This window comes from Ranitomeya imitator, chromosome 2 (genome assembly GCF_032444005.1).
Source record: "Ranitomeya imitator isolate aRanImi1 chromosome 2, aRanImi1.pri, whole genome shotgun sequence".
Taxonomy (NCBI): domain Eukaryota; kingdom Metazoa; phylum Chordata; class Amphibia; order Anura; family Dendrobatidae; genus Ranitomeya; species Ranitomeya imitator.
In genome coordinates this window covers 387,242,444-387,256,691 of record NC_091283.1, presented here as the reverse complement: position 1 = coordinate 387,256,691, position 14,248 = coordinate 387,242,444, and the positions used below count along the sequence as shown (strand labels likewise).

At 46.0% G+C, this 14,248-nt stretch overlaps 1 pseudogene; it reads right to left on the bottom strand.

The window, feature by feature from the left end:
* Positions 1-14,248, bottom strand: part of LOC138664127 (zinc finger protein 585A-like) — a 153,288-nt pseudogene that overhangs the window by 29,781 nt on the left and 109,259 nt on the right.

Here is a 14,248-nt window from a genome sequence, read left to right as displayed (position 1 = left end):
TTAAAAAAAACTCATGAAATAGGCCTGGACAGAAATGATGGTATCCCTGAAAATAATGTGACAAAAGGGACATGTTAAATCACAGTGTGTCCACTAATTAGCATCACAGGTGTACATGTATGAACATTCACATGCGCAATCAACATGCGTTACTCTGGGAATCTCATTGCGCTAAAAACCAGCGGACCCCAACAACCATCAGCTGCCCCATCAATCTCATCTGCTGCTTCTGCTTCCTCCTCTGTTACCGTGCCAACTGTTGAGAGGCAGGTCTTTGATTGCAGAACCTCAGGTTCTTTACCCACTCCAGTCACGCTGACTGAGAGCCCGCCACCAGCTGTGGTGCTGTAACGGAAGAGGACATGCCTGCTGTGTTTGACCGATTACAGAGAAAGAGCACACAACTTTCTCAATCCACCGTAGCATCTCCGCCTGCTCCTCTCTCATGGTGCATCAGTTTGTCCAGTTCACCGCACTCCACCCTCTCTCAGCACTGCAGTCAGCCCATGGTTCCGCAGTTGTGGTCACACAAAAGATTGTTTCCTCCTGCGCATGACAAAGCTAAGAAGCTGAACTCCACCATCTCCCATGGAAATGCTGCCTTTAAACCTGGCAGATACAGGTGGTTTCCGAAAGCTGATGACCGTCGCAGTCCCCCAGTACCAATTGCCCAGTGGCCATTACTTTTCTAAGAAAGCTGTACCTGCGCTACACCTGCATGTTGCAGACAACATCACCCATTCCTTGACTAAATCTCTGTCTGCCAGGGTGCATTTCACCACAGACACTTGGACGAGTAAGCATGGCCAAGGGTGTTACATCTCGCTGACTGGGCACTAGGTGACTCTGGTGGCTGTGAGGGCGGGTGCTGCTCCACAAGTCTTGGAATCCCCAAGGCTTGCAGGACAAACCTCTACATTTAACACTTCCTACACTGCTTCTGCCTCCTCCCCTAGGGCCTCCACCTGCACCCTCAACCTCTGCCTTAATGAGACACACGTTCCAACAGTGCAGAGTGAATCCCTACCACCTCCATACTGCGCAGCCAGGGCTCACAGCAATCAGGCAGTATTAAAATTGATATGCCTTGGAGATCGCAGTCATACAGCTTGAAGAGTTGTGGACAGCGCTCCAGACTGTCAATGGCTGTCTCCGCCAAACCTGTATCCAGGGAAGGCTGTGTCCGATCTGGCCAGGCAAGCTCACACATGTGCCTTGCATGGCTCACGTCCTCTACAAGGTGGTACAGCATTTTGTCCGCCACTATCCTGGCCTGGGTGAGCTGCTTCAGAAAGCATTTAAGCTTTGTGCTCATTTCCGCCATTCGCACCCCTTGGGTCATCGATACAGATGTCTTTGTCCATGCCAGTTAACAGGTTGTTATGCGATGTGCCTACACGGTGGAATTCCACCCTGAACATGTTGCAGCGACTGTGGCAGCAGCAATAAGCCCTGATGCAGTATGTCATGTCGTATAGCCTAGGCCAACGCACTACGGACATGGCACATATCACGTTTACAGAATTGGCACAGATTAAGGACCTCTGCATCCTTCTTCACAGTTTTGAAATGGCTGCTAATATGGTTAGCACTGATGACACTATCATCAGCATTACTATTCTGGTCATCTACAGTATATGCTGGAGCACACTTTGAATAGCCTGCAGGAAATGGTGGTCAATCAGAGGAGGAATCAGAGGAGCATGCGGAAAGGATAACATTATCTTTAAGTTAAAGACTGTCATCACACAGGTGGGTGCCAAGGGAGTGTGGATTACTGGTTGGTGGGGGCTGGTGATAAACTGTTATCGAAGGCGCAAGATCCGAGGAACAAATGAAGGAGGAAGAGATAATGGGCGAGCAACTGTCAGATGAAGAGGATAATCCTCCGCTCTCTGTTGTTCATAGCTGGCAGGAGGGGACAGAGGAAACGAGCATCATTGTTATCCAGCCACCAACACAGTATGGGCTTGGACCTCATGGTAGAGCCCGACATATGAGTGCCTTCTTGTTGCATTATCTGCATCATGATCCCCGTATAGTTATGATTAGGAATAATGCTGACTACTGGGTTGCCACTCCCCAAGGCACCAGTGAAGCACACAGTTCGCATTGCAGCTCTAGACTTCCAACCTCCGACACATCAATTTGTCAACGCTAAAACATTAGCAGCAGTGTAAGTGGAAGAAGAAATTTCTGTGAGTCCTTTGACACTTTTTTAGACCAGCTCGTGCACCAGCACAACAGAGTCCACGTCTTACAAATGGTGAACGAATGGGGAGGATGGTACAGGAGTATCTAGAACTAAATATCAATACCATCAAGGGAGGTTTTGGACTCTTTCACATTTTGGTCTTCCAAAATGGATGTGTGGCCTGAGCACCTCACATACCTTGGACGTTTTATTGTACCCGGCAGCCAGCGTTCTCTCAGAACGTTTCTTTAGCGCTGCTGGTGGTGTCTTGATGGATAAGCGCAGCTGGCTATCCCCTGACAGTGTAGACTGCCTAACTTTCATCAAGATGAACAAGTCATGTATCTCCAAGGTCTTTTGCACCCCAATCGCAGACTGTACAGACTAGGTGATATTGCATTTTTTAGTGTGATGCATTAATGTCACGTAACTGAACTCTATGATATTTTTAGTGTGGCTTCTCTGCCTGCTGCGGCTGCTGCTAACACAAATTTGAGGAAATGTGAGCAATCATGGTTGGTGTACATCTGCTGGGTAGGCTGTAGTGGAAGACGTGTTGGTCCCAATTATACTATTTCTAGTCTTGTGACAGTTATTCCACTTCGGTGGCGTCAGGCCCTCATTTTTTAAAATGTGAACATTCCTGGTTGGGTGTCCATCTGCTGCATTGGAAGATCTGTTGGTCCCTATTATACTATTTATACTGTGGTGAAATTGTGAACACTTCTGGTTGGGTCTCCTTCTTGCGTGTTGCCTGTAGCAGTAAGGCACCCGAGACCATCAGGCCTCCACCTCCTTGCACTCAACTACCCGTGTTACTATCCTTAAATTTTTCTGACAATGGTAGTCTACAAAACTGATATTTGTGCCACTTAAGTGTGGCTCAGCATGAAAGCAGGTAGAGGTTTCATATGTGGTATCAGGGCTCCCAGCAGAGGACTAGACCGATCCCTCACCCACCTCGTCTTACTGTGATGTTCAAATGAAAACTGTAAATGCTGTCCCAGACCCCGATACCTCATGCCTGGCTGATTGATGCAGTGCCATGCTGCAATTTATACTGTGGGTGAATTGAGGCCACTTTCCTGGTGTCTGTCCCTAGAATAAATGCAGAATGTTTGTGATGCAAACAGCAAAGCAAAGGATTAGCCCTTGGAAGGGTTCAGCTTCAGCACCAGTATCAACACTACAGATCTGATTCGTAATACTGTGCACACAGGCCTAGACAAGCACTATCTCCCTCCAATACGAAGTGTCACAGAGCTGTACAATGGCGCCAGTTCTTTTATAATCCATGAGGATGTCAGACAGCCATGATACAACCAAGATGGGTACGGCATTATAGTAACTCGCAGGCAATCCCTCCATACTAGTTGGCTGTGTAACAGGCGCCAAACATGAGGGGCGGGTATTCAAGTTTTAAATCTATGTTACTATATCATACAATTATTAGGTTCTGTAGAAGGACGTAGATCTGGGTATTTATTATGATGGAATATAGGCTGAACTGGATGGACAAATGTCTTTTTTCGGCCTTACTAACTATGTTACTATATCAACTATGTTACTATGTTACTATATCAAATCGGCATCGGCTAATGCTCGCAGAGTAACGAGTACATCCGAGCACCGTGATACTTGAGTAATAATCGAGTATCACCTAGCACGTTCACTCATCCCTAATGACGATGTCACATCATAAAGATCCCATGTAAGAAACCTCCAAAGCTGTTACCGGCGTCACATGATCACTACATCCCGTCATGGCCCCGTCCTGCCCCCGGTATAACACACAGTCCCATTATAGTCACATACAGAGATTTATCACAGGCTCAGCACTGAGGGGGTTAATGTCTCCTGCTCCCAGTAATGGGGAATCTCCAGCACCTACCTCCACCTGCAGAGCCGCACACCACATATATGGCTGTTCTGTGCACAGGACCTGTGATGAGGTCACAGGAGGGGAGGAGTCAGGGGTCACATGATCAGGGGCCTCAGTGTCTGCAGGACTCTGCTGTGCTGGTTGTCATGGTGCTGGATGAGGGGAAGTTTATGTGTGGGGTCAGGAGGGGTTTACAGAATGGACGTAAGAGCCGTGTGTATTATTTATATGTCACTTACAGAGAACATATATAAAGCTCTGGCAAAAATTAAAGAGACCACCACATCAAAACCCTGTCAAGGGCAGCTAGGGTTTTGGTTCAGGGGGGAACAAAGCTTCTGAGTGGGCCCCTAACCAGGTAACCTTGATTACAACTTAGTGACGCGCCCAAATAGTGGAGGAGAACCTCGTCAGATGACTGCGCTGTTGCTGAAAATAATCTCTATATAAAGACCAATATTGATATTACCGCCATATGGTCAGTGGTAACTACCAGTCCTACAGAACATATAACAGATCACAGCACAGTTACAGATAATGACTTTTTGCTGACGTTCTTTCTGATGGAACCGTTCATTTTTCCCGTCTTTTCCATCGGCCAAGTCCGACATGACAACTTCTCCAGCCATGACTAGGCTGCAGAGAAAACAAAGACACGATTCACACCTCATATTTTCAGCACCTCACCATCTATTCCCAACCTGCACAAACTCCTCATCCTGCTGATATCCCAATACTGAGCCGCTGCTGCCATATGTGTCCCCATTAACGCACCTGATACCCCAATACTGAGCCGCTGCTGCCGTATGTGTCCCCATTAACGCACCTGATACCCCAATACTGAGCCGCTGTTGCCGTACGTGTCCCCATTACTGCACCTGATATCCCAATACTGAGCCGCTGCTGCCGTATGGGTCCCCATTACTGCACCTGATATCCCAATACTGAGCCGCTGCTGCCGTATGTGTCCCCATTACTACACCTGATACCCCAATACTGAGCCGCTGCTGCCGTATGTGTCCCCATTACTGCACCTGATACCCCAATACTGAGCCGCTGCTGCCATGTGTCCCCATTACTGCACCTGATATCCCAATACTGAGCCACTGCTGTCGTATGTGTCCCCATTACTGCACCTGATATCCCAATACTGAGCCGCTGCTGCCGTATGTGTCCCCATTACTGCACCTGATATCCCAATACTGAGCCACTGCTGCCGTATGTGTCCCCATTACTGCACCTGATACCCCAATACTGAGCCGCTGCTGCCGTATGTGTCCCTATTACTGCCCCTGATAAACCCAATACTGAGCTGCTGCTGCCGTATGTGTCCCCATTACTGCACCTGATACCCCAATACTGAGCCGCTGCTGCCGTATGTGTCCCTATTACTGCCCCTGATAAACCCAATACTGAGCTGCTGCTGCCGTATGTGTCCCCATTACTGCACCTGATATCCCAATACTGACCCGCTGCTGCCGTATGTGTCCCCATTACTGCACCTGATACCCCAATACTGAGCCGCTGCTGCCATGTGTCCCCATTACTGCACCTGATATCCCAATACTGAGCCACTGCTGCCGTATGTGTCCCCATTACTGCACCTGATATCCCAATACTGAGCCGCTGCTGCCATATGTGTCCCCATTACTGCACCTGATACCCCAATACTGAACCGCTGCTGCCATGTGTCCCCATTACTGCACCTGCTGTGTGGTTCTCTGTGCCCTCTAAATTCTAAAGCAACCCTCTAAAAAATAGTAAAGCCGGGTGCAAGTGCCCTAGAAAACAGTGCCCATATATTGACCCCTAGAAAGTAATAGTGACCTGTGTGTGCCCCTTTGATAGTCACAGTAACCTGAGTTCCCCTACAACAAAAAGTGCCCATTTTACATTTAATAATGTACCAAGTCTCCCCCCTGTACAGCTCCCCTATATGCAGCTCCTCTATACAAAATATGATGCTTTCTTATACACAGTATAATTCCCCTTCACTATATAGTACCGCCCACACAGTATACTGACCCCTTAGTAGCCCCCAAACTGTTTGATGGCTCAAACACTGTATGATGGACCCCTCACTGTAATCTCCACACTGTATGATGGCCCCCTAGATAGCCTCCATATAGTATAATGCACCAGATGGTCCTCAATATAGTATAATGCACTCCCAATAGGCCTTCATACAGTATAATGCACTCCCCATAGGTCTACCCTATATTGTATAATACACCCCCATAGGCAGACTCTGTAGCACAAGGCAACACCCATAGGCAGAATCTGTAGTATAAGGCAGCCCCCATAGGCACACCATATAGTATAAGGCAGTACCCCATAGGCAGACTCTAGTATAACAAAGCCCTCCATAGGCAGACCCTCTAGTATAAGGCAGCACCCCATAGGCAGACCCTGTGGTATAACAAAGCCCCCCATAGGCAGCACCTAATAGGCAGACCCTATAGTATAAGGCAGCATCCCATAGGCAGACACTGTAGTATAAGGTAGCCCCCCATAGGCAGACCATCTGGTATAAGGCAGCACCCCATAGGCAGACACTGTAGTATAAGGCAGCCCCCATAGGCAGACTCTGTAGTATGAGGAAGCCCCCATAGGCAGACTCTGTAGTATGAGGAAGCCCCCATAGGCAGACTCTGTAGTATGAGGAAGCCCCCATAGGCAGACTCTGTAGTATAAGGAAGCCCTCCATAGGCACACTCTGTAGTATAAGGAATCCCCCTCATAGGCAGACTGTAGTTTAAGGAAGCGCCCATAGGCAGACTCTGTAGTATAAGGACACCCTCCATAGGCAGAATCTGTAGTATAAGGATGCCCACCCATAGGCAGACTCTGTAGTATAAGGAAGCCCCCCATAGGCAGACTCTGTAGTATAAGGAATCCCCCATAGGCAGACTCGGTAGTATAAGGAAGCCCTCCATTGGCACACTGTAGTATAAGGAATCCCTCTATAGGCAGACTGTAGTATAAGGAATCCCCCCATAGGCAGACTCTGTAGTATAAAGAATCCCCCCATAGGCAGACTGTAGTATAAGGAAGCCCATCCATAGGCAGACCCTGTAGTACAAGGAAGCCCCCATAGGCAGACTCTGTAGTATAAGGAAGCCCCCCATAGGCAGACTCTGTAGTATAAGGAAGCCCTCCATAGGCACACTCTCTTTAAGGAATCCCCTTGATAGGCAGACTGTAGTATAACGAATCCCCCATAGGCAGACTCTGTAGTATAAAGAATCCCCCCCATTGGCAGGCACTGTAGTATAAGACAGCCCCCATAGGTAAACTCTGTAGTATAAGGTAGCCCCCCATAGGCAGACCATCTGGTATAAGGCAGCACCCCATAGGCAGACCCTGTAGTATAAGGCAGCCCCCATAGGCAGACTCTGTAGTATAAGGCAGCCCCCATAGGCAGACCATCTGATATAAGGCAGCACCCCATAGGCAGACCTTGTAGTATAAGGCAGCCCCAAAGGCACACTGTAGTATAAGGAAGCCCTCCACAGGCAGACTCTGTAGTATAAGGAAGCCCTCCATAGGCACACTCGGTAGTATAAGGAATCCCCCTGATAGGCAGACTGTAGTATAAAGAATCCCCCCCATAGGCAGACGCTGTAGTATAAGGAAGCCCACCCATAGGCAGACTCTGAAAACACAAAAAAGCACAGTAAAACCAAAAAACACTCTGTTGCAAAAAAATCACAGTGGACAGCAAGTGCTGGTAAAAAGACGGAAAAAACAGGGTATTTGGTTGATTCATTTTTTGCAAAAAATGTATATTAAGCCGCTCTACCAAACGTCAAGGTATACCCTTATCAGAGCAGTCCTAGCTAATGTATGTAATCCCTATCTGATGTATTTAAAACCTGGTCATATGTACAATACGTGTATGAGCAGGATTCAGAAAAGGAATGTCCATGTGGAAACGCTGGACAGAACGGCTCCTGTGCGCACAGCTCAAAAAAAGAGGGGTGGAGGCCTCCCCAGTCTTGTGGACACAAGAAAACAATTATGTGAAACCAGAACACATGAGCTGCACGCACAGTGAACAAGCCCGTAGAGACATGTTCACACCACCAAGAGACTTGAAAACACAAAAAAGCACAGTAAAACCAAAAACACTCTGTTGCAAAAAAATCACAGTGGACAGCAAGTGCTGGTAAATAAATGGAAAAAACAGGGTATTTGGTTGATAAGTTTTTTGCAAAAAATGTATATTAAGCCGCTCTACCAAACGTCAAGGTATACCCATACCAGGCAGACTCTGTAGTATAAGGAAGCCCCCATAGGCAGACTCTAGTATAAGGAATCCCCCCATAGGCAGACTCTGTAGTATAACGAAGCCTCCCATAGGCAGACTCTCTAGTATAAGGCAGCACCCCATAGGCAGACCCTGTCGTATAAGGCAGCACCCCATGGGCAGACTCTGTAGTATAAGGTAGCCCACCATTGGCAGACCATCTGGTATAAGGCAGCCCCCATAGGCAGACTCTGTAGTATAAGGAAGCCCCCATAGGCAGACTCTGTAGTATAAGGAAGCCCTCCATAGGCACACTCTGTAGTATAAGGAATCCCCCTCATAGACAGACTGTAGTATAAGGAAGCCCCCCATAGGCAGACTCCGTAGTATAACGAAGCCCCTCTTAAGGCAGCACCCCATAGGTAGACCCTGTAGTATAAGGCAGCACCCCATAGGCAGACTCTGTAGTATAAGGTAGCCCCCTATAGGCAGACCATCTGGTATTAAGGCAGCCCCCAAAGGCACTCTGTAGTATAAGGAAGCCCCCCACAGGCAGACTCTGTAGTATAAGGAAGCCCTCCATAGGCACATTCTGTAGTATAAGGAATCCCCCTTGTAGGCAGATTGTAGTAGAAGGAATCCCCCCGTAGGCAGACTCTGTAGTATAAAGAATCCCCCCATAGGCAGACTTTTTAGTATAAGGAAGCCCCCATACTACTCTGTAGTATAAGGAAGCCCCCATAGGCCCACTCTATAGTATAAGGAAGCCCCCCATAGGCAGACTCTGCAGTATAAGGAAGCTCTCCATAGGCACACTCTAGTATAAGGAATCTCCCTCATAGGCAGACTCTAGTATAAGGAAACCCCCCATAGGTACTCTCTGCAGTATAAGGACACCCTCCATAGGCAGACTCTCTAGTTAAGGAATCCCCCCCATAGGCAGACTCTGTAGTATAAGGAAGCCCACCCATAGGCAGACTCTAGTATAAGGAAGCCTCCCATAGGCAGACTCTGTAATATAAGGAATCCCCCCATAGGCAGACTCTGTAGTATAATAAAAAATAAATACCTCTCTTCCCCCTGGTTTCTCCGCTGCTCTGAGCACCCACTCATCTCCAGACCACGGGCACCAGGTAGTGATGTCATCTGCTGTCAGTGTCGGTGACATCAGATGCTGACGGGGATGATGGGAGAAGCATTAAGCTCATTCTCTCATCAATGCGGTCAGCTGTATCGGCATGTAGCTGATACAGCTGAGACTGTGATGATGGGTGGGGGGCCCACTGTTGGCACCTGGCCCCCCGCCTGCTCAGGGGCCCCATAGCGACCGGGCGGCAGAGCAGGGAGAAAAAGATTCTCCCTGCTCTGCCAGAGTGTAACTGTATCGGCGCGCTGTGCACTCGCCGATACAGTTACAGTAGAGTAGCTCCGGGTGGGACCCCTAAGAATGCGTGGCCCTTGGCGACCGCCCCCTCTGCCCCTCCGGTAGCTACGCTACTGCTGAACCGCATTGAAAACCTCTGGAATGTAATCAAGTGGATGATGAATAGTCACAAGCCATCAAACAAAGAACATAATGAAGAAAAAAAGTGTGCACTCAAGCGGAGCGCTGGGCATTCATAGGAGGGCGAAAGATTAGTAAAAATATACAGACCTTTATTAAAATGCTGAACACACAACGCGTTTCGGTGGCTGAATGCCGCCTTCATCAGTGTCGAGTTTATATTTGGCCATCGCTTTCCGAACAAATTCCCTCATCTCTACTCATGACTTGCACCATACATGTACACTGGATGTAGGGAAGGGATTAAATTTGTAGGGAAAACTTTCCCCACATTCTGAACATGGTATTTACTTCTCTATGTGACTTGTAACAAAATTTAATGTATTTGAAAAACATTTCCCATATTTTGAACATGAAAACAGCTTCTTCCCCGTGAGATTTCTTTGATGTCTAACAAGAGCTGATTTATCTGTAAAACATTTCCCACACTCCGGACAAGAAAATGGCTTCTCCCCTCTGTGAATTCTATGATGCCTAATAAGAGTTGATTTTTCTGTAAAACCTTTCCCACATTCTGAACATGAAAATCGCTTCTCTCCTGTGTGAATTCTCAGATGTCTAAGAAGTGTTGATTTCTCTGCAAAATATTTCCCACATTCTGAACATGAAAATGGCTTCTCCCCTGTGTGAATTCTCCGATGTTTAACAAGATCAGATTTTGTAGAACAACAATTCCCACATTCTGAACAGGAAAACGGCTTCTCCCCTGTGTGAATTCTAAGATGTTCAACAAGATATGATTTCTTTGTAAAACTTTTATCACATTCTGAACACGAAAATGGCTTCTCCCCAGTGTGAATTCTATGATGTGCAACAAGATATGATTTCTGTGTAAAACTTTTCCCACATTCTGAACATGAAAATGGCTTCTCCCCTGTGTGAATTCTCTGATGTCTAACAAGATTGGATTTGTCTGTAAAATATTTCCCACATAATGAACATGAAAATGTCTTCTTTTTCATGTGTGTTCTTTGATGTCCACCATCCCTTTTGTCATATTTATTTTGCTTATCAGTCTGTGATGAAACAGTAGATAGAACCTGTTCAAAATGATCAAATGATAAATCTTTAGTGTGAAGGACTGAGGGTATATCTAATATAATAGCATTGCCTTCATAAATATCTGATGTGATATCATGATCATCCGCTTTAAAATCTGAAAATATCAGATAATTCTCTGAGCTCATGGTCCAGTCATCTGCCAAAAAAATGAAATACATTTATTTTTTCAAAAAACACTTCTTTGAAAATATATGAATTCAAATACATTACTAAATGTTTTATAGCATAAAAATGTCTACAGTTTGTATTGTGCACATTGCATCTTTAGCAGTCCTAAAAGTCAATAATGACCCTTTGACAAGCATTGCTACTCAAGATAAAAGCCAAATCAGAATGTCTATTTGCAGACACGTGTTTCGGGGTGTTGCCCCTCCTTAGTGCAAAACAAGAAGTCTGATTTAGCTCTATGAAAAAACTGACTGGAGTCAAAAGGGTAACATCTCTTCTTGTGTAGAGTGAGATGCCTGACATGCAAGAATAAAGAGACTTATAAGTCATGCAATGCTCCCCTGGGAAATTAAATATGCAAATTGTTTCTTCAGAGAGAAAGAGGACCTCTAGTACCACTTTTTGGAAGTAGCTATTCTAAAAGCTAATATCGATCCTTAAACAATACTTGCCATATGACTTAGGATAAAAGTCAAACTGGAATCTCTATCCAGTCAGAGGCCTCTCATAAATCCAAATCAGGTCTCCTGCTTTGCACTGAGGAGGGGCAACAACTGAAACACGCATCTGCAAATAGAGATTCTGGTTTAGCTTTTATCCCAAGTCATGTGGCATGGCTCGCTTTAAAAAATGATTGATACGGATATAAAAGCATGTTGCCAAGTGAGGTATCTCCATAGTTTATTTAAGGAAGAGCAAATCAGGGAAAACAGAGCTACCTGGTGGTCATGTAGGGGCTGTTATTCCTGTGGCATTTAGAAATGTAATTCATGTAAATTTTTGAAAAAAAAATATTTGTTGACAGTAATCAGTATAGAATACTTAGGGTATGTTCACACATTCCTGATTTCCATCCTTTTTTTTTCAGGACTGTTTTTTAAAAAACTGCAGCTCTTGGCAGAAAACGCAGGTCCTTTTTTTGGTCCTTTTTTGATGCGTTTTTTGATCCTTTTTTTGATCCTTTTTTTTATGCAGTTTTCTATGCAGATACCCTAACCCTACCCCTAACCCTACCCCTACCCCTAACCCTAACCCTACCCCTAACCCTATTCTAACCTTAGTGGAAAAAAAAAATTCTTAATTTTTTTTTATTGTCCCTACCTATGGGGGTGACAAAGGGGGGGGTCATTTACTATTTTTTTTTATTTTGATCACTGAGATAGATTATATCTCAGTGATCAAAATGCACTTTGGAACGAATCTGCCGGCCGGCAGATTCGGCGGGCGCACTGCGCATGCGCCCGCCATTTTGCAAGATGGCGGCGCCCAGGGAGAAGACGGCCGGACGCCGGGTAAGTATAAGGGGGGGAGATTAGGGCACGGGGGGGGGGCATCAGAGCACTGGGGAGGGGCATCGGAGCACGGGGCGGTGGGATTGGAGCACGGGGGGCGGGATCGGAGCACGGGGGGGCAGCCACACTCCGCCCACGCACTTCCGCCCGCTTCCCCGCACATCCTGCTGCAGCGGTTCTGCACCACAAACCGCAGTAAAACCCGCAGATATTTTTTTAATCTGCGGGTTTTACTGCGGGTTTGACCTCACAATGGAGGTCAATGGGTGCAGAACCGCTGCGGCTCCGAAAAAAGAAGTGACATGGTACTTCTTTTTTCCCGCAGCTATTCAGCGCGGCTTTTTTTTTTATTTTCCGCATTGTGGGCACAGCAGTTCCTGTTTTCCATAGGGTACAATGTAATGTACCCTGCATGGAAAACAGCTGCGGACCCGCAGCGGGAAAATCGCGGCAATTCCGCATGAAAAAAAGGATCGTGTGAACATGGCCTTAAGGTCGGGTGCACATGATCCGTAACTAGCAGCACTTTGAATTCAGCGCATGTTAGCTGCGTGAAAAGCGCTGCCGTTTATTGAATGCAGGTGAATCCGCATGTGCTCACTGAACCGTGCAGATTCACCACGTTCGGTACATTTTATGGGTGAAATTTCTCTTGCAGAGACTAGCGTCTCCACAAGAGAAACTGTTGTGCTGCAGTCTGGAAAACCGTGCCGCATGTCAGTGAGCTGCGGGCATCTGTGGACGCATACCGGGCATGGGATCTCTTGAAATCCCATCCACTATGCTGTAACATGTGGCCGCTGCGGGTTGGAGGCTGCATAAGTACATAGCGTTAAATCCGCAGCGATTATTGATCATCTGCACATACCCTTATAAATTGTAATACAGCACACTTGTTGTATCTAATGAGACATGGGACTTGCGATAAACAATATATCATCAGTTACAAACACTACCAGGACTCTAAAGAAAAGAATGGTCGAAAACATATCAGGGGCTGTGCTGTTCTGGTCTCTTTCCTACTGTTGGATAAGTGATTATTCATGCACCATGTAATCTTTAGTGTTGAATACAATACCAGCTGGTACCATTCCCCACGTTTTGATTAAAGGCTATGAACAAACACAAAACGCGCCAATTGTGCAACCATACATTTGTTTTTTTCTTTAGCGCATACCTGCACAGAACGAAGGTTTTTATAGAGTAACTAATATTGACATTTCAACCTTTCTATGTGACGATGGATTAAGGCTATACAAATCTTTATTCCAAATATTCTTCCGACCATGATGTCCTTCTCCAGTGATTGTATACATCATATGAAGAGAGCAATGTAGGCAAATCGTAGATTTGTGATCCTTGCTTCAAGTGACATGTCTGACTTGATTTGTTCCAAAATTGATTTGTTTTTCTTGTCATCCATGGTATTGATAACATCCTTTTGCAGCACCACATTTGCAAGGCGTTTATTTTTCTTTTGTTTTGTTTCTTTATGGTCCAGGTTTCGCATCCATAGAATAGTACAGAAAAGACTATGTACGAGCTGTGTCTTTGTCGATAGTGAAATGTTCCTCAATTTGAAGATCTTGTCCAGTGACCTCATTGTTGACTTGCCTATATTCTCCTATTGACTTCTGTGGTGTTGTCACTGCATCTTAAGTAAATCATTGATCCAAGTAGGTTTAAGTCATTTACAACTTCCTATTCGCCAACGTCCATCTCAAATGTGTCCCGGTCATACCTGGCAGTAGTCAATATCTTTATCATCTTTGTATTGAGTAGGAGTCCCATTTTCGAGCTTTCCATTCTGATACTCTGTAAGAAGTCCTTCATTTCA